At 52.4% G+C, this 27,014-nt stretch overlaps 1 protein-coding gene across 4 annotated transcripts in view; it reads right to left on the minus strand.

Annotated features, from left to right (window-relative positions):
* SRC (SRC proto-oncogene, non-receptor tyrosine kinase) overlaps positions 1–26,699 on the minus strand; it is a 48,949-nt gene extending 22,250 nt beyond the window's left edge. For 3 of the 4 annotated variants that reach the window (XM_032845736.1, XM_032845737.1, XM_032845735.1), the window contains exons 1-2: positions 26,503–26,699; positions 8,841–8,909 (exon numbers count right to left, since the gene is read on the minus strand). The gene's annotated coding sequence lies outside the window, so the exon portion shown is untranslated. The remainder of the gene's footprint in view (positions 1–8,840; positions 8,910–26,502) is intronic. The other variant, XM_032845738.1, reaches the window with a different exon arrangement.
* Between the last annotated feature and the right edge of the window lie 315 nt (positions 26,700–27,014).

Raw genomic sequence — 27,014 nt, forward strand, 5'->3', positions numbered from 1 at the left:
CGCCCCAGCCCTTCACGCTCCAGGGGTCCCCGACTAACTTGGCGTCTCCCCATAAGGCTGTAGCCCTAGCCCCACGGCCCGTGTCACCGTCTCCATGCTGGTTCTCCCAAGTCCCCAAGTCTTCCTCAAACATCTCCCTCCCCCACCCCCGCACTGGTCCCCTGGGTGGGGCACCTGTCTTCCAGGGCCTGGACACTGGAGTCCGGCCAGCAGGTGCACCCACCTTCCTGCAGTCAGAGGCATCTCTGTAAACCACGTGAACAATGGGGGCCTCTCTGCTTGGCGTGCTCCACGGAAAACCGGAAATGACCTATGTGCTCGTGAGAGTGGGGCCAGGTGAGCAAATGACGCCTGTGCACCGCGGGGACAGTCGCACAGCTAACCAGCCGGAGCCAGAGCACAGCGCCGCCAGAGAGAGAAATCGGCCAGTGCAGAATGTCCTCTGGGCCTCTCAGGACTTTTTCCTCAACTGGAAAAGGGGGACAACAACAATCTCTACGTCCCGGCGTCGGTCAGAGGACTAAACGAGCTGGCGTTTACCATGGGCTTGGTGCCGTGCTGGCGTGGAGTAGGCATGAGTTACTGTGGTTCTAGAAAGGAAGCTGGCACGTGTGTGTGTATGTGTGTTTGCGAGAGCATGTGCATCTACTGTCCGAGGTGCAGAGAAAGTTCTGGAAGGATTCCAAATGCTTCACAGTATTTCATCCAAAAGGTGTGGGACAGGGAGAGGAAAATGCCTTTTTTACTTTACATCATATCATGGGACATTTAGAATTGACATTGTCAAGAATTGTTTTTTAATCAGACACACACACACACACACACACACACACACACACACACATACACTGAAGAGCTTCCCATGACTCCCCTCTGGATGAGGCCCAAACTGCTCTCCGGGGTCCACCAGGCCCTGCACAGTTGGTGCTGTTGTGCTCTCCCATGGCCCCTCCGCTGGGGGGCACCACATTCTCCCTTACCTCCTGACCTGCCCATGCCCCCTCCCCAGGCACACAGACCCTCACAACATCCAGAAGAGTGTGGGCGATAAACTGCTGTTCGCTCCCAGCACACCCGCCCCTTCTTCCCCTACTCTGAAGAGCGTCACCTCCACTTCTTCTAAGGGCAGAGGGAGGCCAGGGGATTAGGACTTGAGAGGGAGGAATCCAGTCAGGCCTGGGTTCAAATTCTGCCCCCACTGCTTACTAGCAAAATCTTGGGCAAGTCACTTTGCGTCTCAGCTTCCTTATCTTTAAAATGGGGATGATAGTACACCTAACATCAGAGACTCAAACGAGAGAGGCCATGTGCCAGGCACAGAACATGTGCTCAAGAAACAGCTCACAGTGCTGTTTGCTGTCACTAGTAACCTGGCAGGGAATAAGAGGTGCACCCACCACTCTACCAGCTCCGCCTCCCCTACACAGAAGCAACACAGGGCTCAGAGGCCAACCTCTGACACCACTGACCATAACTCTGGACCTTCCAGGAAAACAGAAGCATCATAAAACTCCAGGCTTGGAGCTAGAATGCCAGGTTCAAGTCCAGCTTGCCAATTTCTAGCCAGGCAGCCCCAAGGGGCCTCAGTCTACCCCTTCTCAAAAATGGGAATCAGTGTAATTGTTCCCACATAACTAATCTTATTGTAAGAAAACATAGAGGTGGGGCACCTGGGTGGTTCAGTGGGTTAAAGCCTCTGCCTTCGGCTCAGGTCATGATCTCTGCTCAGCGGGGAGCCTGCTTCCCCCACTCTCTCTGCCTGCCTCTCTGCCTACTTGTGATCTCTTTCTCTGTCAAATAAATTTTAAAAATCTTAAAAAGAAAACATAGAGATAATACTTATAGAGGGCCTAGCAGATAGGAAGTGCTCCATAAATATTAGCTACCATCATCATTACTGTGCAAGACCTTTTTTAGATCCTTGCTCTTTTTTTTTTTTAAAGGTTTTATTTACATATTTATTTTAGAGAGAGAACGTGCACGTGAGCGAGGGGAGGAGCAGAGGGAGAGGGACAAGCAGACTCCACACTGAGCACAGAGCCCCAGATGTGGCTCAATCTTACAAACCTGAGATCAGGACCTGGGCCAAAATTAAGAGTCGGACGCTCAACTGACTGAGCCACCCAGGCACCCCAGATCCTTGCTCTTTTGTAATCACTCTTACAATGAGGCAAAGGCTTCCCAGATTCCTACTACGTGTCAAGCTCAGTGCACAGCCATGGAGGGGCTATCTGTTGGGGTTCATTAGGAGCCAGGGCCTAGAAAAGCCACTTCACAGGGAAAAAGTCCAAGAAAGACGAGCATGCCCACTAGTTAACCTTGCTCTGAGATCCTTGCCAATCCAATGAGCTAAGAATAAGAAAGGAAGTAATAAGACAAAATTAGAAAAGAGAAGACAAGGATCATCATTTGCAGATGTTATCAGCGCAGACCTGGGAAATCCAAGAGAATCCGCTGCAAAACTATGAAGCAAAGAGCAAATTAAGTAAAGTGGAAGGAAATTAAAAGTTAACACCCCCAAATCAACAATGTATCTATACACCCGCAGCAATCAGAAAATAAAAGCAAGGTAGTCTTGATTTTAGCTCAGGTCATGATCTCAGGGTCATGAAATCAAGCCCGCATCAGGGCATCAGTTTGTGCGCTCAGCGCGGAGTCTGCTCTGCTAGAGGATTCTCCACACCGCCCCCCACCGTCTCCCACTGCCCCTCTCCCACCTCACACTCGTGCACTCACTCTCTCTCAAATAAATTAACAAATAAAATCTCTTTTAAAAAAGAAAAGAAAATCAAAGAAAGCTTAGCATTATGAAAATATCGATTCGTCCTAAATTCATCTCACAGTTGAATGTGATCCCAATAAAAACCCCAACAGGATTTTTTTTTAATCTAAGTATATCAGTTTTAAAGTTACAACTAAAAGTAAATGTATATGAGTAGCCAGAAAAATCCTAAAAACAGTAATGGCGGGGAAACAGCCCGACCAGGTAGTGAAAATTACTGTAATTAAAACTGCGTCAGGGCATCTGGGTGGCTCAGTCGTTAAGTATCTGCCTTCAGCTCAGGCCATGATCTCAGGGTCCTGGGATGGAGCCCCATATTGGGCTCCCTGCTCAGTGGGAAGCCTGCTTCTCCCTCTCCCACTCACGGGCTTGTGTTCCCTCTCTCGCCATCTCTCTCTCTCTCTGTGTCAAATAAATAAATAAATAAATAAATAAATAAATAAATAAATAAGCTCTGTCATATCAGCACAAAAAACAGGAAAACCAATGCAACAGAATAGAGGGGGGTCCAAAAATTGCCCAAAACATACAGAAATTTAACACATAACGAAAGTGGCATTTCATGCTGGTGCAAAAAAAGGTAGATTATTTTTAAGATCGAGCTGAGATCAATGACCTGCCATGGGAAATAAAGTTGGGTTTTAAACCTACTCCATATGCCTATAAATTCCAGATCAATCAGATTTAAAACACACAAAAATAAAACCAAAAAGCTTAGAAAGGGGAGCAGAGAATAAATTTTCTAATCTCAAAATCAGGAAAACATTTCTTAACACAGGACAAAACCTAAAAATCATTCTTAAAATGATATATCTATTGACATAAAAATCTAAAATGTCTGCAGGGCTCAATAAATATAAACAAATTCAAAAGGCAAGAAGCTAAGAAAAATATTTGTAACTCATATGAGAGTCAAGGGTTATCCCCTTTATATATAATGAACTCCCACAAAATAAGAAAAATAATAGTCTATAGCAAACGAAATGGCTCTTCAACATATGACAAGACACTCACCTCACTTATAAGATTATGCAAATTAAAAGTACACAATTTCCCCAACCACAGCAGAATACACATTCTTCTCAAGGGCAAATGGCACATGGAACATTCTCTGGGACAGACCATATTCTAAGTCATTAAGCCTCAATAAATTCAAAAGGGGTGAAATCATAAAAAGTATGTTTCCAACCACAATATGATGAATTAAGAAATCAATAACAGAAATTACAAATATGTAAAAACTAACACACTCCTCAATAACCAATGAATCAAAGAAATCATCAAAACAATAGAAATTGCTTTGAGGTGAATGAGGATGAAGACACAACATATCAAAATGTATGGGATGTAGTAAAAGTAGAACTTAAAACTTAACTTATAGCTATAAATGCCTATATTAAAAAAGAAGAAAGAAAAAATAAATAAATGAAAAAGAGGAAAGATTGCAAACCAATAACCTAACCTTCCACCTTCACACAATAGCAAAAGAAAAGCAAATTAACCCTAAAGCAAGTAAAAGGAGGGAAACAAAGATTAGGGCAGAAATTAAAGGCATAATTTGCGACGACGTGGATGGAACTAGAGGGTATTATGCTTAGCGAAATAAGTCAATCGGAGAAAGACAACTATCATGTGATCTCCCTGATATGAGGAAGTGGTGATGCAACATGGGGGGTTTGGGGCGTAGGAAAAGAATAAACGAAACAAGATGGAATCGGGAGGGAGACAAACCATAAGAGACTCTTAATCTCACAAAACAAACTAAGGGTTGCCGGGGCCGGTGGGGGGGGGCGCCCTAGGGAGAGGGTGGTGGGGTTATGGACATTGGAGAGGGTATGTGCTATGGTGAGTGTTGTGAAGTGTGTAAACCTGGCGATTCACAGACCTGTACCCCTGGGGCTAATAATACATTATATATTTATTAAAAAACAAAAAAAATTATTAAAAAAAAAACAAAAAAAAGAAATTAAGGGCATAGAAAATAAAAAAACAGCAGAGAAAATCAACAAAATTAAAGGTTGGTTCTTTAAAAAGATTGACAAAATTGACAAACCTTTAGCTTCACTGAACAAGAAAATCAGAGAGAAGACTCAAATTACCAAAATTAGGAACGAAAGAGAGAACAATACTATAAACCTTATGGAAATAAAGAAAGTTATAAGGGCATGCTATAACTACTCCAACAAATAAGATAATTCAGATGAAAGGGACAAGCTCCTAAAAAAACACAAACTACCAAAAGTAAGAAGAAATAGGAAATCTGAATAAAGCTAAAACAAGTAAAGAGATTGAATGAATAATCTTAAAACATCTTACAAATAAAGACCCAGGCCCAGATGGCTTCACTGGTGAATTCTACCAAACATTTAAAGAAGAATTAATATACCAAGTCTTTACTAGGAACAGCACCCTAATACCAAAACCAGACAAAGACATCATTTAAAAAAAAAAAAAGGGGGGGGGGAGACAACTACAGACTGCTATCTCTTATGAATATAAGATATAAAAGTCTTGGGACGCCTGGGTGGCTCAGTTGGTTAAGCAGCTGCCTTCGGCTCAGGTCATGATCCCAGCGTCCTGGGATCGAGTCCCACATCAGGCTTCTTGCTCTGCAGGGAGCCTGCTTCTCCCTCTGCCTCTGCCTGCCATTCTGTCTGCCTGTGCTCACTCTCTCTCTCTCTCTCATAAATAAATAAAATCTTAAAAAAAAAAAAAGATATAAAAGTCTTTTAACAAAATACTAGAAAACTGGATTCATCAACACATAAAAAGAATTATACATCATGACCAGAATACAACGTTGGTTTAAATTCCTAAAAACGAATTAATGTAATATACCATACCAAATAGAATAAAGGATAAAAAAACACAATAATCTCAATAGATGCAGAAAAAGTATTTAATAAAATCCAACACTCTTTCATGATAAAAACACTCAATAAATTCCCTGGAATTTCCTGAATCTGATTAAGGGCTTCTGTGAAAAACTCTCTCTAACATCATACTTAAAGGTGAATCGCTGAATGCCTTCCCCCTAAGATCAGGAATAACATAAGGATGTCCAGTCCTACAACTTCTCTTTAACACTGTACTATAGGTTCCAGGCAGGGCAATAGAGAAGAAGATGAAATAAAAGGCAACCAGATTAGAAAGGAAGAAGTAAAGCTATCTCTGTTTGCAGAAGACATGATCTTGTATACAGAAATTCCTAAGGATTCCTATAAAAAATTATCAGAATAAACAAGTTCAGCAAGGTTGCAAGGTATAATATCAATATATAACAAATAAATTATATTTCTAAACACTAGCAATGAATAATCCAAAAATAAAATTAAGAGAACAATCTACAATATCAAAGGAACACTTAGGAATAAGAGTAACCAAAGAAGTACAAAATTTACACTCTAAAAAATTTCAAAAACTGTTGAAAGAAATTAAAGAAAATCTAAATAAGTGGAAAGACATCCCATGTTCATGGACTAGAAGACTAAACACAGCTACAGTGGCAATATTCTCCAAATTCATCTACAGACTCAACATAATCCCTATCAAAATCCCAGCTATCTTCTTGGCAAAAATTGACAAACTGATCCTAAAATTCATATGGAATGTCAAGGGACCCATAATAGCAAAAACAATCTTGAAAAAGAGAAACAAAGCTTGAGGGCTCATTCCTCTCAATTTCAAAACTTGGGGAAAAGCTCCAGTAATCAAGACACCATGGGGACACCAGGCTGACTCAGATGGCAGAGCACACAACTCTTTTTTTTTTTTTTTAAAGTTTTTTTTTTTTTTAAGATTTTATTTATTTATTTGTCAGAGAGAGAGAGGGAGAGAGCACAGGCAGACAGAATGGCAGGAAGAGGCAGAGGGAGAAGCAGGCTCCCTGATGAGCAAGGAGCCCGATGTGGGACTCGATCCCAGGACGCTGGGATCATGACCTGAGCCGAAGGCAGCTGCTTAACCAACTGAGCCACCCAGGAGTCCCGAGCACACAACTCTTGATCTCTCATGGTGTGTTAGGGCCCCACGTTGGGGGTAGAGATTACAATCAATCAGTCAATCAATCAATCAATAACACCATGGTACTAGCATGAAGACAGATGTATAAATCCATGGGAGAGAATTGAGGAACAGAAATAAACCCTCACATTTATAGGCAATTGAGTTTTGGCAAGAGTACCGACACCACACAACAGAGAAAATACAGTCTTTTTCAACAAATGGTGCAGGAAACACAGGATATGCACATGTAAAATGTGGAAGCTGGATACCTTCCTCAAGCCTTACACCAAAAATTAACTCAAAATGGATCATGAACCTAAATACGCAAAGTAAAGCTGAAAAAAAATCTTATAAGAAAATCTATGTATATGTTTCATGGCCTTGGTTTCCTAGATATGATACCCCGAGCATTAGCAACAAAAGAAAAAATGGATAAACTGGATGCCACCAAAATTAAAAACCTTTGCATCCAAAGGACACCATCAAGGAGGTAAAAAGAATTCACGGAATGGGAGAAAATACTTGCAAATCTTATCTGTGATAGGGGATCTATACCTAGGATATATAAAGAACACTTACAACTCAAAAACAAAAAGACACGACATAATTTTAAAAAATGGGCAAAGGATTTGAATAGACATTTCTCCAAAGGGGAACTACAAATGGGCAATAACTGTATAAAAGATGTTCAACGTTATTAGTCATAAAAGAGATGCAAATCAAAACCACAATGAGCTACCCCTTCACACCCACTAGGAAGGCTATAATTAAAAAGATAACTGGAAGTTGTTGGAAACGTGGCTGATGGGAACGTACAGTGGTGTTGCTGCTTTGGAAAACAGCCTGGTATTTCCTCAAAAGATTAAATATAGAGTTACCATTATGATTCAGAAGGTCTGCTCTAGGTATGCACCCAAGAGAAAAGAAAACCTTCACATAAAAACCTGTACGCAAATATTTATAACATCATTATTCATAATAGCCAAAAAATGGAAACCACCATATGTGCAGCAGCTGACGAATGGACAAATAAAATGTGGCCACTATATCCAGACAATGGAATATTATTTGGCAAGAAAAAGGAATGAGGAACTGATAACATGCTATGACACGGACGAACCTTGAAAACATGATGCTAAGTGAAAGAAGCTAGACAGAAAAGACCACATTTATAGTAAAGGTCCAAAATCGGTAAATCTATAGAAACAGAAAGATAGGTTGTTGCCTGGAGCTAGAGAAGGAACATCTGAGGGGGAGTGACTAATGGAAACACAGCTTCTTTCTGGGGTGATGAAAATGTTCTAAAATTGTTACACAACTCTGTGAGTATACCAAAAACCATTAAATAGTACATTTTAAATGGTTGAATTGTTTGATATGTGAATTGTATCTCAGTAAAGCTGTGATATTTAAAAACAAAACACTACAGCAGAAGGCCACTGTTCAACTATTAGATTGGCAAAGACCCCAAAATTCTACAGCAACCTGCCTGGTGAGAGGGAGGAGACACCAGGGGGTGGGGGTGGGCATCGACACAACCCACCGGAAGGACCATCTAACAATCTCCATCAAAATTATGACTGCACACACCCTCTCACCCCGCATTTTGGGATCAATCCTTAAGGAATCGTCCCACATGGATACTAAGTGTATAACTGAGGGTCTCCATCACTGAACTGTCTGTAAGCAGAGACTGGAAACAACCCAAGTATTCTTCACAAATTAAATAAAGCATGGTCTCCATCTACACAACGAAGACTAAGCAACCATGAAAAAGAAAGCAGCACCCAACAATCCCCAACGTACGCTGTCAAGAAAAAAGTTATACCACAGGCTACGTGTGTGTATGTGTGTGTTACACATTTATTCATGCCTCTCCATCTCCCTGGAAGGACACACCAGAACCCCTCCCAATGGTTGTCTCTGTCAAGGAGACCTGGGTCCAAGAAAGGCTTTTCCCTGTCTTCCTTTGTACTTTGAATTTTTTTTTTTTTTAACTGTGTGTGTGTGTGTATGCTTTTTCTTTTCCTTTTAGGAAAAAACACAGGCTTACCTGGTCTCGAATCCTGGTGCGCTCTCTCTCATAGCTGGCAAAGTCCCCTCGCTTCTCTGAGCTTGTGTTCTGCAAAGAGAGGGATAATTGTATCAGCCTTCAAGGTTGTTGTGGAAGGGCAAATAAGACAGCCTGTGCACAGGGCTCTCTGCTGTGCCTGTTTATTATTTATTGTTTATTAATAGGTCACCCTCTACACCAAGGTGGATGGTACCAGGTGGCAGCAGGGGGCCTCGGACCACATGTGCAGAGCATTGGCCATCCTCTCGGACTGGGAGAAGCCGGGAAAGGCTTACTGGGAGAGGCAGCATTTGAGAAGGACTTCAAGAATGAGAAGGAGGGGCGCCTGGGTGGCTCAGTGGGTTAAGCCGCTGCCTTCGGCTCAGGTCATGATCTCGGGGTCCTGGGATCGAGTCCCGCATCGGGCTCTCTGCTCGGCAGGGAGTCTGCTTCTCTGTCTCTCTCTCTCTCTCTCTCTCTGCCTGCCTCTCCATCTACTTGTGATCTCTCTCTGTCAAATAAATAAATAAAATCTTTAAAAAAAAAAAAAAAGAATGAGAAGGAGTTCCACAAGCAGAGATGACTGGGGACAATGCTCCTGGCAAAGGGAGCCATGCACTCAAAGACCCGGAGATAGGAAAGCCCTGGGTATTCACTTAATTACGCTTTCGTTGGTTCCTTCCACTAAGCTTAGCTGAGCATCTGCTAGACGCCAGCCACTGTGGTGGGAAAGACAGGCAAAAGCGAAGGGGCTAAACCTTCCAAGGGAGGAATTATAGTGATGGGGACAAGGAGGGACTGGGGCAGAACTGCACATCCTACTGCTCAAAGAGCAGACCAGGAAAAGAAGGCTCAGAGAGGGACAGGGGTGGCCTAAGGTCACACAGCAGGATCTCAACTTCTGAAAAGACCTCCACCCTCTCCCCCACCCCACAGGCCTGGAGAAGAAAATGCCCACAGGGGGTCCTCCTGATGTGCACCCCTCAGAAGGTGGACAGATACCATCTAAACTGGGGGGCCCACGAAAAGGAGAGACAGTTGGTTCTCAGGTGACAACAATGGCCAGTTGATGAGCAGAGACACTCCTGTGTGTCAGACATCATACTAAGAACGGCATTTCGAGCATGACGCCCGATGAGCCCACGGCGGCCCTGTGTGGCCAGCCCTGTTTTGCTGAGGCATACGGAGGTCATGGTGCTTGCCGAAGGTCACAGAGCCCATAAGACGCAGCAACCACAAGAGGACTTGAACCGTCTGAGTTCTGTGACCTCATGTCTCAAGGACCCACCTCCAAGGGAGCCAACAACAGGATCAGTATCAGTGGTCACAACCCCTCTCAGAAGCGCCCAAGCTGGGACCTCTTAAGCCACTCCAGGAATGTCTCCTGATAACAGCGACCCAAGCAGGGGTGGGGAAGAATGGGCGGAGGAGGTTGTATCAGGAATGTGTTGGGGTGGAGGGGGAGGAGGTGGTGGGGAGGTGATCAGCCCATCGGCAGCCATCAGTCCTGTCTCTAGAGAGAGGGACTGGAAAGGCACTATCAGGCGCCTATCGGAGCCAGGCGGGCTACCGCATAGAGTAAAGAGGGCCCTCCACGGCGGCCCACAGGCGGACCCTGGATAAATTAACCAAAGCCTCCTTCGGTACCATGGAGATGCCCATGGTCACCCCCAGGCAGCTGCAGAGGCAAATGAGCTAACCGACGCAGAGCCCGGAGCGCACAGGCCACGCTTCATAAAAGGGGACGTCACTGTTGGGAACGTGATCACTTCCATTATTGCTTAGTTCCCTGGGTCTCGTTAGGACCCCAGCTACGCGGGGGCGATCAGCCCTGTCTTGCAGAGGAGGGGACAGAGGGAGGCTCAGAGAAGCCAAGTCAGGTGCCCTGGCCACCATCCAAGATAGAAGTGGACCCTTTGGGGTTCCTGGGACTCAGGGCCCTAGGCCGCCATCAGCCCTTCTATCCAAGGCCACTGGTCCCAGCTGGCCTCCGGCAGGGAGTCCATGCACTGGGGACTAAACAGGGCTCCATGGCCAGTCCACTGTCCATACAGGGAAATGGGAGGCCAGGACAGAGGGAATGGCTGATGTATAGAGTGGCCACATATGGAGTGAACATGGGACCCTTCTGAACCTCTGAGGCTGGGTCCCCAACTGACAACCCCCCCCCCGTCCCTCCTCACAACAGCCCTGTGGGGAAGGTGCCACCAGCACCACCCTGTCCACAGAGGAGGCCGGAGGAACGTGGCGAGGGTGTCAGTCCAACGCTCCCATTTCACAAACGGGGGCTGCGTCCCGTTCCAGCCTCCCCTCCGTCCTCCCACACCTGAACGGAAGCTCCCCGTGGGCAGGGGTCTTCACCTGAGTCCTTCTTTCCTTTCACACTCTTGAAAGAATCACCTATCAAACAGGGGTGTGTTCCCACAGGTGGTTTGGAATATGGAAAGGACTCTGGCTCCAGACTGGGGGGATATGAACAATGACAGTAGGAAAAGCTAGTACTTATTTAGGATCTACTGTGTACCGTTCTCATTATCCCATTTATAAATGAGAAAACAGACACACACCAATTAAACGATGGGACTAAAATCTCTTAGCAGTTCACCGACAAGTCCCTCCATCTCGGAGCTTCTGCCTAAAGGGAAGGCCCCGAGGAAGGAGCCTTGGCTGGGCTCTTCTTGGTAGGGTCTAGGGCCCCCTTGGCTCCCTCAGCAGAACTCAGTGCCATCGGCTGATCCAGTGCAGGCTGGAGGGGTGGATGGGGCATGCTGATGGCCACGTTCCCCTCCCCCAACCTCCTACTCAAGGTTCACACTACCCCTTCAAATGTTCCCAAAAGCCCTGAACTGAGCCATGGCCACACTCATGTCACATGTGAGGACATAAAGTCTCCAGGAAGCTGCCAAGCCAGGAAGTGGAAACCCAGATGCCAACACAGATCCAGGCGATACCAAAGCCCATCCTGCCTCCACAGGACCTATAAGGAAGCATGGGAAGGGCAGTCTAGGAGGGCTGGCACAATATGTGCCAAGATCCTGAGGCAGGAAGGCCAGATGTACAGGGGGTTATTGCGTGAGAGGTCTGGACTGTGTGGGTCCCAGCTTAACTGGGTCACTGCTAGTGTCTGGGCCAGGCCTGAAGAGGTCTGAAGCAGGCCCTGAGAGGGATAAGTCTGGCAATTTAGATCAGAAAGTTCTGAAAAACTGAGAGGGGAGACCATGAAAGTTTTCTCAGGCCCCTGAGGGTATGTGATGGGGCAGGTAAGGTTAGTGAGTCTTCATCACACAGTGATCTTATCAGAGCACAGTAACCTCCAGCTCCAGCAGGCTGGAGGGACAAGAATGATCCTAAACCATGGTGGACTTCTCAGAGGAGGGGACATCACAGCTGAGGTCCAAAGGCTGGGCAGTGTATGAAAAAAGGCAGAGGAAGTATGATCCAGGCAGAAGGGCCTACTTGGGCAAAGGCCTAAAGGTGGGGTCATTAAGAGAAAGGAAGGGAGCCAGTCAGTGTTCAGTTTGTAGCTTCAGTCTCCCCAGCAGCAAAATGGGCAAAAAGACAGGCACACAGTGGGTGGCTCCAGTGTTCCCATGTCCACTTCCCACCATCCCCCATATCAAAGGCCTAAGAGATCAGTCACTGGAAAGCTGCTGCTGGGTCCTCCTGCTCATGGGAGCATCTTGGGGCTGGTGAGGTTCCCCCTCAACCCTCTCTGGCTTCTCCCTAGAGCCTAGGCCGGGCAGCCAGGCCAGCAGGTGAGCAGGGCAGCCCACAGGCCAGGAGGCCACAGTCCCCATGCTAGGGAGCCTCTGTGAGACGTCCCCTTCACAGACCAAGAGCTTAGGCTTGGGGCAGGGGGCGCCCAGACCGGCATCACAGAGCCAAGCGAGTCTGGCCCCTGACCAAGGGTGTGGGCACAGGGAGGGTGAAAGTCTTCAGTCAGAATCGCTGTGTGATCTCAAGCAAGTCACACCCCATCTTGAGGCCCGGTGTCTGGACCTCTGGACCTGGACAGACGCCCTGGCATGCCAAGGCTTCCTTAGCAGATACCACTCCCGACCCTACCGCCACCCCGTGCCACTGAGGCTTCAAGTTTTGTTCTCTCCAGGCCTCTCCAAGGTCAACCCCTCCGGGCTGCCAACTGCCCCACCCTGGCTGGCGGACAGGCCTTGGGGGGACAACTGGCAGCCAGCAGCCTCTGCCCACTGCACTCAGGGGCTCACAGTGTTCATGACTCCCTGCCAGCAGCTCTGCTTCTCTGCTCTGAGAACACAGAGTGCCCCCTCCTCGCTACCCACACCCAGGCAGGAACTCTGTGAGGGACACGAGTGGGCAGGAGCACCTGGTGGCCTGGTCCCCTCCACACAGTCAGCCCTGAGCTCCATCCCCTCCCCCAACCACGAGGCCCACACACAGGTGGCCCCCCACCCCAGATGCATGGCTTTGGGACGTCCAGCTCTCCCTTTACTTAACCCATAAAATGATGCCTCTGTCAGACCCGACGGGGGGAGCCTCTGAGCCTGAGGCTGATGATGGGCAAGATGGGCCTTAAAGCTTCTACCTGCGGCTCGCAGGATGGAGGCCCGCTGCTTTCTCCCTCCTCTCTACCCCTCGGCCCTACCCTCAACTCGTAACCATGTAACCACCACCGTCTGGCCTTCAGGCTTGGCACGTGCAGCCCCCTCCTCCAGGGCCTCCCCACCTACCCACCTTGACCCTTCACAAACTCCAGTACAAGGAGGGAGGGATGGAGGGAAGGAGGGAGGAAGAGACAGGGGGAGGGAGGGAAGGATGGATGGGTCCCACCCAGGGCCTGGAATAATGAAGAGGTACAGGCCTCAGTCCTGGGTCTGTCCTGCCCCACAGCCTACACCCCAACCAGCCCCATCTCCTGCCACCACCTGAGGGGTCCCTGTCGCCGGGCTTCTGACCTCCCTGACCTACACAGGGCAGTGGGCAAGCCAGAGACAACTCCAGGCCCCCAGCCCCACCCAGCATGGGCCCAGGCATAGAACGGGGTCCAGGCACATAACAGGGACCAGGGGATGTTTGCTGAGTGAGCAAGGAGCAAGGCAAGGGGGAGCCAGGGACCATCCATGGGCCAGGGCTGCCTCAACATGTCTGGTCCCATGCTCGTGGAGCAGACACGCTCGGGGCTGGCAGGCCTCAAACCGGCTCCGCCAGTGCAGCCGGGGTGGAGCGGGGGCTGCAGGCTCGGGCTGGCACCAGCCGAGGGGTGCAGGGGTGCTGCTGGGGGCAGGACCCGCAGCCCAGGGAAGGCAAAGGCTAAGTGGACCCTGGAGCTCCCACTAACCCCAGCCCCACAGAGACAGAACCATGCCAGCTACTGCCGCTCTCGGATTTCTTCCTGGGCAGGAAGGGGACCTCTTTCCCGACTCCAGGCCCTGCCCCGCCCTGCAGAGGGCAGGATCCCTTCCAGCTAGGATCTGCCTCCACCTGCCCACAGCCTAGAAGCCCTAGAGGGAAGGGCAAGGCCGGGAAGTGAGTGGTGCAGGAGCGGGCCGAGGCATCACGCAGTGTAAAACCCCACTCTTTCCCTACCTGCTTCGTGACCAGCCTCCCCAGGGACCAGGGCAACCCTCAATCCTCTAGTGCGGAGTCACCTAGAAGACACCACTGGGCAACCGCAGGTCTGCCCCAAAGCCCCGCATTGTGGGTGGACGTAGCCGGAGGCCAGACGTACACACATGTCCTTACTCCCCACAAAAACAACAACAATAAAACTACCTGCTGATTACTTCATGTTTACTGTATGCCTGTCATCAGACCTGGCACTTGACATGCCTCACTTTGTCTGGTCCTCCCAGCACCACTAGGAGCTAGGGACCCCCAGCAGAGGAAACCGAGGTCCAGGTCACGTGGCCAGGGAGAGCCCAGGCTCCTGACCCCACACCAGAGGTCGCACTGAGCAGCCTCTCTCCCCCCTCAGTAGTTCAGGGCAGGAAAGAAATCCCCCAGAAATCTGGAGCTGGAACTGGGGAGGCAGGATCCATAGTCCCCAGATCCACAGATCCATGGAGTCCTGAGAGGGCAAGCGCCAACCCTGCCTGGCTGTGTAACTCAGGCAGTGGGTATACCACTGTGAGCCTCGGTTTTCTTATCTGTAAAATGGGCAGGGTCTTGACCATTTCACCTCATGTGTAGGAACTGGATGGCTCAGTCCAGCCCTCAGGACAAGGTGAAGGAGGCACTGGGAATTTGTGCCTCCAGATGGGCTGGGGAGAGGAAATGATCATAAACCAGAAACCACAGTTGTCTGTGACAGGGACTCAGGCCCTCATCACCAGCAGCCCAAGAGAGGAGAGACGACTCCCCCTGCCCCCATGCAACCCAGTTCCGAGTCCTGTTGGTCCCACCCCCAAACACATCCTGAAGCCACTTCCTCTCACCATGGCCACCCCCCTAGTCCCGGCCCAGTCTCCTCCTCCAAGCTGGCCAACTGGGGGCAGAGAGCCTTTCTGGAATGTCAGTCTTAACCACGCTCAGCTTCACAGCCCCAACAACACAAAGGACAAAGTCCTCCCAGGGACCTCCCATGGCCTACAGAGGACTCTCCCAGGCCCACCCCCTTCTGATCTGCTCACACTGTCCGCTGTTTCCCCATTCCCTGAGAACCCAGGGCACACACTCACTCGGGCCTTTGCCCCTGCTGCTCCCTCTGCCCAAAGCACGCGGTCCCCAGACCCGTCCATACCTCCCTCCTTCACTTGCTTCAGGTGCTTTACTCAGACATCACGGGCTCAGAGGGCCTTTCCTGGCCACCTGTTTAAATGGCAACACACCCAACCAGCTCTGCCCTCTCTCTGAGTCTCATTTCAAAAGCTACCTCCTCACACAAGGCCTCTCTTGACCTCCCCCAGCCCAGGCAAAGACCTTCAACTTCTCCTTCCTAGCACGGCCCACAGCTCTGATGACACAGCTCACGGCGAGAATGCACAGCTGAGGGATACAGGGACCATTCCTGTCTCACAGGTGAATGTCTACAGCACGTGGAATAGGCGAAACAGTCACCAGCCAGGATGCCTGGCTACCACCCGGCCAGAGTGGACACTAGCCGAAAGCACAGGACCTAGCATGGGGTGGATATCTGGTAATTACTGAATGGGTGGATGGATGGAACAAATGGATAGATAGATGGATGGGTAGATGGATGGATTGGTGGGTGGATGGATGGACAGATAGATGGCTGGACGGATGGACAGACAGATGGATGGATGGACGGATGGATAGACAGATAGATAGGTGGATGGTTGGATGTATGGATAAGTGAACAGGGCACACACACGGGGCTTGGGACTTGCCAAGGTTGCCCAGTCCCCTGAGAAGGTGGCCCAGAGAAGGGAGGGATCCGCCCGAGCTCACCAGCCAGGCTCTGGCCTCTGCAGCTGCAGCCAGCCTGGCCTTTCCTCCTGCACAGCCCAACTTTCATTTCCCATCTTCTCTGAAGAAGCTCCTTCCCCCGGGGGAACTGGATGAGGAGGAGGGGCGGGTGGCCCGAAGACGGGGGCTCCCAGGCTCCATCTGTCCCACCACAAAGGGGCTTTGTCTTCAGTGCCTCTGCTGAGCCCAGGCAGACCAGAAGCCACCCCTTAGCCGCCCAGCAGGTCCCACCACCCTGGTCAGCCCGGCCAACGGCTCGAAAGCCAGACCCCAGGGGTGGGCACGGTGCTGGGTGCAGTCCTCTGAAATCTCATTCAGCCCTAGGAGACTCTAGGGTGACTCCCATTTTGCGGATGGGGAAACTGAGGCTCAGAATGGCAAAGATACTTTGCCAAGGTCTCCTGGCCCACAGAGAACAAAGCTGGGTTTCAAACCCATGCCCATCTGGCACCAGAATCTTCAGCCATGATTCTCAACCCACCTCATCTGGAGTACAGACCCTCTGGGTTCAAGAGGGGGGAGGGGCCTTTCTGAAGGCAGTAATGGACAACCATGCCTAGCCCTGCACCCAAGCAGGGAGACCTTTGCCCTGGCAAGGTTTGCCAACAAGGCAGGGAGGCTGGGCCCTGAACCCAGAGCCCTTGCCCCATGCCCAACCCATGTCTCAGGCACCTTCAGAATCGGCCAGCCAGGCCCCAACACGTCTCCACCACTTCCTGCCAGGCGGGCTTCTGCAGGGAAAGGATGTCCAGGCAGGCAGAGCAGGGGCTGAGGACCCCACCCCTCACCTTGCTGCTCCCTCATCAATCCCAGACCTGCCATTTGTCTGGCCAGCACCCACCTTCTCTACAGGGCCACCTCACCAAAGCCACAAGGCCAAATGAATCAGTCGTGCCCAGCAGCCTCTCCTCAGGCCCAGGGACAGCACGGAGACTCCCAGAGCAGGTGCTCAGGGCTCTCCGTGGACGGGCACCAACACCTCTCAAGTCAAAACCCCACCACTTCTTGGGGTCCAACAAGAGGAGCTGCTCATCCCACACCTTCAGGCCTCGGTTGAATGTCCATCTCCCCACAGAGAACTATCCCATCCTTTCAGGTATGTTATGCACCACTTCCTCCAGGAAGTCCTCCCTGGTCTGCTCCCTCCAAGGCCCCAAACCAGCCTCTACCTTCTGCCCCAGATAGGGGTTCTTGATCCCTATCTGGAACCCCAGCCTCCCTGGACTACCTTCACTTGGCAACAGTAACTGAGCACTGAAGACCCTCTCTGTCTTCCCTTCACACCTTCAGCAGGAGGCCTCAGCAAAGCCTGGCAAGGTATTGAGGTCTAGCCTGGTTAGTCTAGTCACCTTCTAACTACCTTGTACATGAGCTGACACTCCCCACCTTCCCAAGCTATGCCTGCACCCACCAGATGAGTTCCTACCTCCAGATCTTCACCCAGGCTCTCCCTTCTTTCTGGCATGCCCTCACCACTTTTTCCCTTGTGAGCTCCTGCTCATCCTTTAAGACTAAAGGTGGCACCTCCTCTAGGAAGCCCTCCTGGCCTTGTAATGGGCTGCCACAGTTCCTACAGTGCCCACCCTGTGGTACGGCAATGACCCTGATCATTGTACGGGCTGGTCCCAGGGTGCAACCCTTGGGGTCTCCAGACTCCAGCACAAGGCCCAGACACCAGCAGCGGGTCATCAAGAGTCCAGCTGCCAATCCCTACCCAGAGAACCCAGGGACAGAGGCCAGGAACAACTCCCAGAGGCGGTAATGAGCCCTATTTTGCCATGCTTCCCACAGATCTAAGGTATGGGCGGAGTGGTGGTGGGGGGTGCCTTCTGCAAATGGCCAACTGGTAACCAAGCCCACGTCGTTTCTAAAACTAGGGCACCGGAGAGAAACGGGAACAGCAGAATTGTCCCCAAATAGAACTGTGGCTCATCTGGTTCCAGGGCCTTCGGGAACACCTGGCAGGGAGGGGGGTGGGGAGAACAGGTGGCTGCTCCCAAGGCTCTGAAAGGAAATCTGAAGTTTGGAGGGCAGGAAGGTCAATGTCACCACAGTCACTGCTGACACCCTGACCCCTCCCCTCGGGGTCAGTCCAATTCCTGGAAGATGGCAGTCCACTCCCACTTACCCTCCCCTAACTGGAGGGTGTTCCCTAAACTGTCCTAACTCTGAGCCTTTGCTCACATGGGTCCTCTGCCTGGAATGCTATTCCCCCTTCTTACCAGAGTCCTGCCCATGGTCATAACCATAACCACTAGCTGGGGCCTTTCTCTAAGCCTGGCGTGGGCAGAAATCTGGAAGAAAATGAGCTTATCCAGTCTTCCCAGCAGCCCAGTGAAGAAAGAAGTCTGCCCCCATGTCACCGATGAAAAACTGAGGCTCAGTAAGAGAAGCCACGTGCCCAGGGCATACAACAGAGGCGGCGGGTGGAGCAGCTGGGCCTCCAAAAGGCCTGGCCGAGCCTGGTTCACCCTTCTAGGCAGGCCCAGCCTTGAGAATTTGGCATAATTCAGGGACAGAGTGCACAGGGAACAGCCCCCACCAGACTAAACCAGAGCCCTCACCTCCCCCAACCCCCACCCTAGGGTGGCTGCTGACTAAGAAACCACACTGGTTTGACGTGACAGAACTATCTTCCCGACGATAGGCACAAACCCACTGCACAGATGAGAAAACTGAGTCCTGGGAGGGAAGAGTTTCCCCATCTGGAAAGTGGAATCTGCCCCCAGGAACCTGACATCTCTCTGTGGCCTGGTGGATGCTATTTCCTTTCTCTGAATCTCAGTTTTCCTAGCTGGAGCATCTGACTGTCAACCCTTTCCTCTTCAAGTCGATACAAATGACAAGAAAACAGCAGCTAGGGGCACCTGGGTGGCTCAGCGGGTTAAGCCTCTGCCTTCGGCTCAGGTCATGGTGTCAGGGTCCTGGGATCGATCCCCACATCAGGATCCCTGCTCAGCGGGGAGCCTGCTTCCCCCTTTCTCTCTGCCTGCCTCTCTGCCTACTTGTGATCTCTGTCAAATAAATAAAATCTTTAAAAAAAAAAAAAAAGCAGCTAAACTTTGTTGAGCGCGTACGACGTCCTGGCTTTGCTGACAGCATTGCGCACCTCACTTGATCCCTGGAACAAGCCCATGACTTAGGTCATTAGGCCCATTTTTCAGGTAGGGAAGCTGACACACAGAAAGGTAAACTGACTCACTACAGTCACACAGCTTGTGGGTGACAGCAGTCAGAGGTAGAGGAGAAGCCCTGGGGTTGGGGGCTGGTAGCTTCCCAGAGCAGTCTCCTGGCCTTGCCACCCTGAGAGGAATGCCAGGGAGGGGCTGTAGGAGAGTCAGGGGTCAGACAGGAGGCAGAGGAGGGCTTGGCCTGGATGAGGCGGGGCTGGCCTATAGAGTTCACAGGGTCCTGGGTGCAAATTTGTGAACTACATGACCTTGGGCAAGTCTCTTTGCTTGTCTGAGCCTCAGTCAGGTGAGAGGGGGCCAGAATGGCGGCCCTACAGGATGCTGGGAGGACCAGACGCAGGCACTCGCTGGGAATAGACCCAGGGCCCAACCATGCAGTGACTTCTGAAGGAACCCCGGGGGCCGGTCACCATTCCCTCAGGATCACAGCTGCATCTCAGAAGGGGTGGGAACGTGGGCACAACCTGTCCCTGAGTCCTAGAAGGAAGCCTCCCCGCTCTGCCAGCCTTGCAGGCCATGTGACCTCGGACAAGTCACTTAACCTCTCTGCACCTTCAAATCCTTTCACGGGGCTCTGAGAGAGGGGCTCCCACCTCGGCAGATGGTGGGTTCATGGGGTGGGCGAGGGGTTAGTCCCATCCATGCAAGCAGAGAGACCAGCTGGGGTGACCCTGACTTGGGGCCTCAGTTTCCTCATCTGCCAAATGAAGAGAATTACAATGGTTCTGCCTCCCTCCTGGCCCTGCCAGGGATGCTCAAAGGGGGCTGTGGCAAGCGCTTAGTAAACTGTCAAGGGCGGTACCCAGAGCGATGGTTCCCGCTGAGGCAAAAAGAACCCCATGACTTGCCATCTAGGGCAGAATGTGTCAGCGCCATGAGGGAAGGCAGAGAAGAGGCAGCAAAGCGCAGAGCAGGAATGAATGGACTCAGGTTGGGGCACAGAGGGTGGTCACTAAGAACTTTCCAGAAGCAGAGGTATCTTAGCCACTTAGACAAGCATTGAGAGGACGGTCACTGGGCAGTGGGCCCACAGAGGCCAGGCACAGAGGCTGGACAGACACACAGGGAGACAGCCAAGCACTCTGAAAGGCTAAAGTGCCACCTGAGTACAAGGGAAATGGGGGTGCAGCCGCAGGTGGGTGAGTCACAGGTGGGCAGAGGCAGGAGCAAGGCTCAGGGAGGCTAGATGACGCTGGTCATTTCCAATCCACCCGGTCACAAAAAAAGTCTATTTCTCATTAACCTTCCCCTCAGCCACGTCCCATGGGACAAGCCTGCCACAGGCACAAGCAACCAGTGGGAGCCCCAGGGATTCCCCCAATCAATTGGCCCACAATTCCCATCCAGAATTCCCACCTTGTCAGGAAATTGCCTTCATAAGCACAGGCACTCAGAACCATGAAGCACACTTGCCGTGTGCGGACTCAGCCAAAGCAGCCATACATTAGCCCAGCTGACCCTCACACCACCTTGTCGAAGCTGGCCCTGGCACTGTCATCCCCGTGTCACAGACAGGGACACTAAGGCCCCAAGCAATTGTTTTCCAACAATCCTACCCAGCAAACGCAGAGTCAATATTTGAACCCAGAACCAATGGGCTCCAAAAGCCTTTTGCTACATCTACTCCCACAAGTATCCACTGAGTAAACATGAGATCAATCCAAGTACCTGGGAGCTCCCACAAGATCCAGTACTCCAGATCTGAATGGAGATCCATCAGCCAGAACCAGAAGCCCAGAAAGTCAGGACCACCTGCTCCCAGCAACACACCAACCCTATACCTGGGAAAGACTTCAGGCAAGCTGGGTGCCCACTCCGTGGGAATCAGATGTTACAAATCACCCAGTAGCCAGAAGTCTGGGCTGTGCTGGAGATGGTGGCCCCAGCCCTTGTCCCCTCTGAGCCTCAGTTTCCTTTCCTGTGTAATGGTAACAAAAGTTCTGCCCACCCCACGCTGGGGCAAAGGATGGAATGGGCCACCTTGCTGTGACCTGGCTGGACAGGGCATGACATGAGAACACCCACATCAGATGGAGTAAAAGGCAGTCCAAGGGAAGGTAATCAGGCCTGAATAGACAGGTTGAGTTTCCAGACACCATCACCACCCCAACCTCCACCCCCAGCACCAGGAGTCAGCTTGTGCCAGCCTCGCAGCCCAGCGGGTCTGGGAACCCAGAGGACTCCTTCCCACAGTCTCTAACAGCCCCACGTGGGCTCAAAGAGGACTCCGTCAGGCTTGCCCTGGAGGACCCCCCGCACCTAGGATCCCCACCGCACAGCCTCAGTGAGGGAAAAGTCCTCCCCACACAGAGCAGGAAACTGAGGACCAGGGTAGGAGACACTCTTCATTTTATTTTGGAAACCCCTGGGTGGTTCTGCTGGGAGGAGAGGGAATGAGGCCCAGGTTAGAAGGATGTCACTTGCTCAAGGTCCTATAGCAGGGAGCCAGGGAACGGGGGTTTGGCTTCTGGCCGTGGGCTCTGGGATCCTCCCCATTCATCTACCCCTTGACTCGGCCCCACCCAAGCTGTCCCGTGGGAAGGGGCAGGCTGGCTGAGTCGGGAGAGGCCTAGATCAAGACAGGAGACAGGCCTTTTTCTCCCAGCTTGGATAATACGTCCTGGGTCTTTCTGGCCTCAATTCCCCCATCTGTGAAAAGAGAAGGTCAGAACAGACCAGGCATGACAAACCCATGGCGTGTGTACAACATGCTCAAATCATCTGCCAATAGCAGACATTACGAATCCCTTACAGCAGTCTTTCCCGGGAAGCCAAGACTGGGCCTCAGAAGCCTTCTCAACACAGCAGCGCAGGCCTGGGCCATCCTAAGACTGAATACGATCTGAGCCCCGACGAGGGAGGGGAGGGAGAAAGATGTCCCATTTACTGAGCATCCAGTAGATTTGAGGCACCGGGAGAAATTAGCAGATTCCATCTTCACAGGGGAGGTGTGCTGAGGCCGAGGCTCCTCTGGACATACAGTGGGAACGGGACCTTGACCACCAGGGAAGGAAGCATGCACTGGGCCTGCTTTTCACCGAATTGTGATGCAGGGCCAGCCCCCAGGTAAAGGCAGAGACGATCTCATCCCACTCTCCCTTTGACCTTATCAAGGGTAAGCTCCAGGCCCACTTTGTAGCTTCAGAAACTGAGTCACAGGAAGGGGTTGTCCACTGCCAGAGGAGGAAGGACTTGAGGAGGGTCTGGGTCTTCTCCACCCCTATTCATCTAGTCAATGTGTGCTAAATGCCTTGTTTCAGTCCCCTTGGGGCATCCTAGAAGCCATGACTCATATTATCCCACTTCACAGATGAGGAAACTGAGGCGCCCCAGAGGAAGTACCTGCACCCCCACCCCTGCCCTGCCCAGTGGCTTGAGTGGAAACCAGGGTGTTCGGCTATGGAGATAAGAGGGTAAGAGCGGTGGGTGGGCAGGAGCAAAGGGCAGTAGGGATCCAAGGGGAGAGAGAGGTGTGGGAGCCACACGACCCAGGCAGAAAGTGGCTTCTCCACTCGGGGTCTTATTATTTATATCTAGAAAATGGATCGATCTCACCTAAGGCAGGCTTTTCGGGAAGCTGGGCGGAGGCAGACCAGTAGTGCTCTCCCCAGCTGAGCCTCCTTGCGCAGAAAGGGCAGAGCAGGACTCAAATCCCCCAGCACACAGGAGGCTTTCCCAGGCCATTCCCGCCCAGACCAGCACCTTCAGACTCCACGAGCTCATCTGCTTAAAGCCTTCACCACACAGGCAACGAGGCCAGACCCACTGGGCCCACTGAGCCACCCAGTAGAATACCACTCAAGGCAGGTCCCCCTCCCTAAGCATCTGCTGGCCCCATGCACTGGGGCTGTACAGCCCTCCTTTAACTGTCAGCTGATAGGGAGATATTTATTGTCTCCATTTTCAAGACGAAGAAAGTAAGTCTCAGAAGGTTACAGCGAATGACCCAAAGATACGACAAGTATAGACAGACAGAATTCAAACACAGATCTGTTTGACTCCTGAGCCCTTATCATACCTCTGGTCTCCAGCTGCCTGCTTCCCACCTCACTGCTAGCCTCTGGCCGCCCTGCATGCACCACCCCAACAGCTGGCTGCCCCCCTCTCCTGCCTTCCTGCCAGTGAACTCCTACTCCACTTTCAAAGCCCAGCCTCAAATGCCTCCTCCTCTTGACTCCTCATCTAGGCCCCCACAGAATGCTTGGAGTCCAGCCCACAGATTTATTCCTCCCAGGTGCCTTGAACAGCTCCGTACCCACTGCCTCCAGCATGGGGCTCTTCACACAGGGGACACCGATTAGCCTCTTGTGTGAAGATGAAGGTCAAACTCCTCCCCAAGGCCCACACAGCCCCATATCGTCCAGGCCTGCTGATAACAACCCCCATAACACCCCCCACTTCACCTTTCACCCACTTTCCTTAATTCTCCACACTCTTAGATTCAGAGGCCTTCCCATTGTTTCTCCATAACAAGACATACTCCCCCACCTCAGGGCCTTTGCACATGCAGTTCCCTCTGGTTGGCAAGCCCTTCCCCTAGCTCCATGCCTGGCCAGCTCCTACATACTTCCTTCTAGATTCCCCTGTACCCCACGCCTCTCTCTCTATGCCCTTATCGCATCTATGATTATATGTTAATTTATTTGGCAACTTGTTTGCTACTTGGCTCACACTCTAGACTCAAATATCTGAGAGGCCGGGGACCTGTTCACAACTCCGCAGCAAGGACCTACCCAGACTGACCACACTCCACAACCCCAGAGGCCCTGGGAAGTGTCTGAATAGAAGGGAAGAAAGAACACCCTCCCTCCTTCTTTGTTGAGCAAACTTCTTGCTCTCCCTGAGCACCACCTCCTGGAAGCCTCCTGACTGATGCCTCCTACAACTCCCACTACTAACCCCATCACCACACTGCTCAGCCTGAGTTAGAAGCTCCTAGTATACAGCAGAAGCTCATACAGGGTCATGGATATTTGCATATAAGCAGGTTTGGGAAAATGGGGTCAACTGAGGACCAGGGGTTTGGGGTGGGGTGGGTAGTTGTCATCAGGTCACTGAACCATCTACTCCCTGGCTCCTGGGGCTTAAGGGAACCAGACATCCCCCCACCTACCCACCAGGTCACAATCAGGGAAGAAGCCAAAGCAGGCACAATGCTGTGAGGTGGAGAGAGTTCGTGCTCCAGGAAGAGGCTGGGGAGAGGAGGCAGAGCCAGGGAGCCTTCCTGGAAGAGGAGGGCCTGAAATTAAGCTTTCAAGAGCAAGAACAGATAAGCAGCTCAGAGAGGAGAGGGCAACGCTGGCAGGGACACCTTCAGGATAAAAGCCCAGGGGCCACCCAGGAGGGCCTAGGCAGGCAGTCAGCTGAGAGAGGTGACACATTGTAAATCACTTCCCTGTGTGGAAAGACCACATCACCAAGGCACACCACATCACCCCTCCACCAAAAGGGCCTCACGGCTTCCATGCGATCACTCATCCATCTTTTCCACCACTGTTGTGGGCCCGGCCCCAGACTGGGAAAGCCCTGCTCCCCCAACACTGGAGAGGGGTACAAGGGCAGCCAGACTGGGGTCTCTGAAGCTCTGGGGTCAAGCTGCGTGAGCTTGGTCAACTCGCCTCCCCTCTTTGAGCCTCAGTTTCTCCATTCAGCCTGTTTTATACCTAATAAGACTGAGGCCTGAGGAAGCAGTGAGCAGCTTGAGGCTACACAGCTGCTGGCCGGCGGGACTGTGCTGGAGCTGTCTCCTTCTCAAGGGGTGATGAGATGGCTTCCCGGACACCAATCCATCCTCTTCTGGACACGAGTCCCACAGGACCTGCACCCTCGGCCCCACCCACTTTAAGCAATTCATCCAGTGAAGCGCTCATTTATTGAGCACCTACTACATACCAGGTTCCCACATGTCGATTCTCCCATTCCACATGTGGGGCTCAGAGGGGTCATCCCTTGGCCCAGGTCACCCAGTGAGACAAGAAGTCTCGGTGTCTTGTCTACCTGGCCAGGGGGCTGAGAAGAGGGTCAGGAACAGGACCAGCCTGGCCTCTTCTTGAAACCAAGTCTGACGTCAGCGGCACTGTGGCTGGGCCTGGACTCCCCGCAGGTAACCCAGGGACCACTGTGCCCATTGTGGAGGTCCTGAAGCTTGGACCCCACCTGGCCAAGCCTCACTTGTTCTGCCCACTGTCCGCTCAGCCTGAAGGCCCCAGAGGCAGACCTGATACCCCACAGGTGAGCCTCTTCTGTCCACCCCCATCCTTCCCCAGGAGTCACAGCCAGACCCACCTGCCACTGATCAGGACCCCGAGATCAGAGAGGGTAGGCAGTCCTCTGACCACACAGAGCTGGGCAAGTGGTTGGCCCCGTTGGCACTCAAACTCACCCCCAGCCAAAGCCCAGGCAGAGAGATGGACCCCGCCTGGTAAAGAAAACCCAAAACTTTTGCCAACTTCTGATCAGGCAAGCGGCTGGGCCTGCCAGGGGCGAGGCTGGGGGGCTGGGGGCAGCAGGGACCAACAGTGTGGCCCAGTCCCTTGCAGACCGGCGGCACCAGGCCCTACCCTAAGCCCCAGTAGGATAGGGAGGTCCTGGTGCCCCGGCCCCGCGCCCCTGGCTCTGCGCCCCCAGGCCCACCCTACCCGCCCCCTCTCCACCTCCCATCCCCGGCCGGGGGCGCCAGGCCCGGCAGCGGCGGCCAGAGGCGGCGCCGACAGGCTCAGATTTCAGATTTGGCCTAGACCTGGCCCCGGGGGCTCGGCCTGGCTCCTGCTCTCAGGGGGTTGCAGGAGAAGGGTGAGCTGGAGGTGGTCCCAGCGCCGACAGGACCCCCGAGCCCCCCGCCCAGCCCCCTCCCCCCGCGGCATCACAACAAAAGGCCGCGCCGGGCAGGTCCCCGTGCGCCAGCCCAGCGCTCCGGGATCGCGGTTCGGACCCGGGGGTGGAGGTTGGAGGGGTGGACAGGAGCCCCCCGCGGCCCGGCGATCCGCCACCACGGTGGTCCCTGGCGGGGGCTCCCCCATGCCGCCCGGGACCGGGGGTCCGCGGAGGGGCGGGGGGTGGGGGGGGCTCACCTGGACCGGTCGGTAGGCGGGCGCACCGGCAGACAGACGCACGGGGTGGCGGGGGCAGACCGCGGGACATTCAGGGGTCGGGCAGACGGCGGCCTGGCCGCTCCGGCTCCCAGGCCGGAATGGATTCCGGGCCGGGAGAGACAGATCGAGAGAGAAAGGGAGGAGGAGGAGGAGGAGGAGGCGGCCCGGGGAGGGGAAGAGGAGGGAGGGAGCGCGCGAGCAGGGAGGAGGGGCCCGGCAGGCCGCCGGGAGGAGGAGGAACGAGGAAGGGAGCGGGGACGGATTCCCCGCCGGTGACCTAGGAGAGACCCACATGGGGACCCCCCCACCCCACCGGACCCGGGGGTCCGGGAGGGGCAGGGCCGGGGGCGGAGGCACAGAAACCCTGCCCCCACCCTGCCCCGTGAGAGCGCCCCACCCTGTGGGACCCCAAAAGGCCCTCAAGCCAAAATGCCCTCCCTAACAGCCCCCAACCCACCCACCCTGTTTACCCCAAATCCACTTTTCGCAAT

This window comes from Lontra canadensis, unplaced genomic scaffold (assembly GCF_010015895.1).
Source record: "Lontra canadensis isolate GAN:19392208 unplaced genomic scaffold, GSC_riverotter_1.0 scaffold169, whole genome shotgun sequence".
NCBI lineage: Eukaryota > Metazoa > Chordata > Mammalia > Carnivora > Mustelidae > Lontra > Lontra canadensis.